The following is a 3,703-nucleotide window of genomic DNA, read 5'->3' as shown; positions in this document are numbered from 1 at the left end:
TTACCTGCTTATCTTAACAGGCTGCAACACTCGTCTGATGTCATCTGGTATACATGCTGCCAACATAAACCTTTTAATCTCCTCTTTACTCACCTAACACAGAAAGAACCAGTAAATAAATGAAATTAAAGCCTCTTAGGATGGTAAGACGGACAACAGCAGGACAGGAAAACGCAGAGTCAGTGTGAAAAGGTAAATACCTTTATTATCTGGTAGAAGCTTCAAAAAATAACATTTTTCTGTTATTGTGATTAACTTTTCTGGAGACTTCACCTCCGTTCAGTCAGGATTGTGGATCACAATATTTCAGTCTTTTTTTTTATTTTTTTTTTTTTTTATCTGAGGTTGTTTTTACGGGATTTTAAGACCTGACAAGGACCAGGGGATTTCCCTTTACAGAAAAACACATGAATTTCACATGTTATTCACGTGTGAAATACTTGTCACCAAACACTGAAAGAGTACGTGCTGTGCCACACAGAAAAATACATTAACTGTGCACGTAAACCACATGGAACACACACGACAGCAAAGGACTCCAAGAGTAGGCCGACATACACTGCCATGTGAAACAGGTGTGAACCATCTGGATTACATGTGAATCAGCTGTGAATCATGTGGTCCTGATGTGATTCACATGTGGCTTCCTGTTCCAGATGTGATTCACATGTGGCTTCCTGTTCCAGATGTGATTCACATGTGACTTCCTGTTCCAGATGTGATTCACATGTGGCTTCCTGTTCCAGATGTGATTCACATGTGACTTCCTGTTCCAGATGTGATTCACATGTGGCTTCCTGTTCCAGATGTGATTCACATGTGGCTTCCTGTTCCAGATGTGATTCACATGTGGCTTCCTGTTCCAGATGTGATTCACATGTGGCTTCCTGTTCCAGATGTGATTTACATGTGAAAAAAGATGTAAAACCACATGCAAATCCAGTGCAAAGTACATCTTATACACATGTGGGCAACATGTGAGCTACATGTGAAACACGTCTAATTTACAAAAGTGACGACACATTCCAGATGTGATCCAAATGTGAAAAACATGTAAATAACACGTGATCCACATGTGAAAATACGTAAACTTCACATTGCTTCATCTTCTCCAGCAGTCTGGAAACAGTCGTAAGATCTCTTCACACCTTGCTGACTACGTCTTGTTCTCGCTGCAGTCCATCTCACCCCAAACCATGAGCAGGTCAGGTGATGCAACTGCCTTCTCACACACACACACCCCTCGTTTTGTGTGTGTGTGTGTGTGAGTGTGTGTGTGTGTGTGTGTGTGTGTGTGTGTGTGTGTGTGTTATGGGCCATTAAGATTAGCCGCTCCATCAGCATTTATGGGGAAGGTTTAGATGTTGTTCATCACTAGAGTTTAAAGAGAAAAGAAGCAGAGTTGAGACCCGTCAGGGCAGATGAAATGCATCGCTTGTCTGATCAGACTGATCAGCTGTTTCTGCTTCGAGACGACGCCAAGTCACAACTTACTGGTGTGAAACAACAAAAAAACAAAATGTTTCACAGAAAACGTTGCTCACACGACCACATCCTAACTCCAGGTGAGCAGACAGATTCTGGGATGTCTCTCCTGAGTCAGGACCAGTGTTTCACACCTTTCTGGCAGACAGACTGCAGATTTACAGAGAAAGAAGAACCAGCTCTCTGTGTGGAACCAGTTCCCAGTTTGGCCTCAGGAGGCAGAACCTTCAGTATCCTGCATGTCTCCCAGTTGGTAGCTCAGCTACACTGGTTGCCCATCCACTGCCAAGCGCACTACAAACTGGTTTTAACACATAGAACTGTACATGGTCAAGCTCCACATGACATAACCATGAGGTCATGTGATCAGACTCTGCTAGCTGCGCAGCAACTAACCTAGTTAGTTGCAGCAGTGGCTCCTACTCTTGAACTCCTTTCCTGTAGACATCTGATCAAAGGCCTTGAATGATACCTTAATTTACACACACACACACACACACACATATATATATATATATATATATATATATATATATATATATATATATATATATATATATATATATATATATATATATATATATATATATATGTCTACACTATAATTGTAGCCAGACCCAGATATGTCCCGTCAACTGTTGTGAAGCACTTGAACCAGATCCCAGTCCGGCTTCAGGAACCAGATCCCTTTCCGGCTTCAGGAACCAGACCTCCTCTCTTCCTTCACATCATCTCCAAACTTTCCTTCCTGATAAATCTTCTAGTCAGGTCTGGCTTGGTGATCCTGATCCATCCCTTTAGTCCTGCTGCCGTAGGCCGAGGCTGCTGGGAGACGTCCCATGATGCACTGGGAGACATCCCATGATGCACTGGGAGACGTCCCATGATTCACTGGGAGACATCCCATGATGCACTGGGCTCCTTTCTGCTCTCTTTACTCTCCATATAGAAACATCTGATGTTGTTGTCATTCATTTCTGCAGGATCCTGGTTTACAGTCATGCTGCTGGCTGACCTCTCTTTCCCGTCCTCTCCACCTCTGACTGGGTCATCCTTCCTGGTTCTGGTCCTGATGGAAGTTTTTTCTCTCCACCGTCTCCTCATGCAGCTCAGGATAGAGGACTGAATCAAAGAGAAGACTGGATCCAGTCCATTGCTTTCCTTGGCTACATTACTGGTTTATGCAAACACAGCTCCGGTGCTGAAAACATGAAGCTGAACTGATGCTTCTCCGTTCATCGTATCGCATCATCTTCCTGTGGGAGCTTTGACACTTCCAGTCCTTCCAGTCCCACTTCAGTCCTTTTATTTTTCATTTCAAACCGACTTTCATGAATTGTGAAAAAGGATCAGACAGCAATCTTTTTGTCTTCATGCAGCTTAATGAGCTTCTGCACCAAATGAGGAAGCTTGGTGTAGATCCACTTAAACCCAGTAAGAATCCAGTTCAGCCCAAGTTATTCATCCGAATCAGGAATGATTGACATTATCCGCAGCAGCCCGGGCTTCAGACGGGATAAAGTTGTGTGGTGTCCGTGCTTTCAGAGAACCTACCACCAGTTAAACGATCGAGCATGTGTTCATGGTCTGGGTTTGATGCTCGTCCACCGCCTATTAAAAAGTAAAAGCCTCTGTTTTTATGTGGGGGCGTTCTCATGAGAACACGTTCATTAACCCTCCAAATTGAGGGGTGCATTACCTTTAATAAGTCCAGACTATATTCTCCTGCAGCGTGGTCACAAGGTAACTGCAAGGGCAGTCAAGTCATGGACATCCTGATGCATGAACTTCTTTAACTGCATTTAGACATTATACGATTCCAGAAGTGGTTTTCTTGATGGTCTCAGACCACCACAGAGGACTAATAAGGAACTTCCTGTCCTGAGTCTGCACTATAATTGTAGTCAGACCCAGATATGTCCCGTCAACTGTCAGCCCACATCTAATGAAGGTCTGATGGGTCGGAGTCATTAGATAATGACTCCATGTGTGGCGAGTCCTTGTAATTAGGACATGGTTTGGTTCGTCCAGCTGGCTTTCAGATTCAGAAATGATCCACAGAATTAAAGGTGCATTTATGGCAATCATGGGACTCTAAATGAGTAGAGACTCATCCTGTTGCAACAGCTGGGACAGAAATCAGACACATCTGATAAGATGAAAATGACTTTCCCACTTGTTTTCATTCTGGCAAATGTCAAATTATTTCTCACTTTTT

This window comes from Telmatherina bonti (genome assembly GCF_933228915.1).
Source record: "Telmatherina bonti genome assembly, chromosome: 11".
NCBI lineage: Eukaryota > Metazoa > Chordata > Actinopteri > Atheriniformes > Telmatherinidae > Telmatherina > Telmatherina bonti.
Note: the sequence above shows the minus strand (reverse complement) of the source record.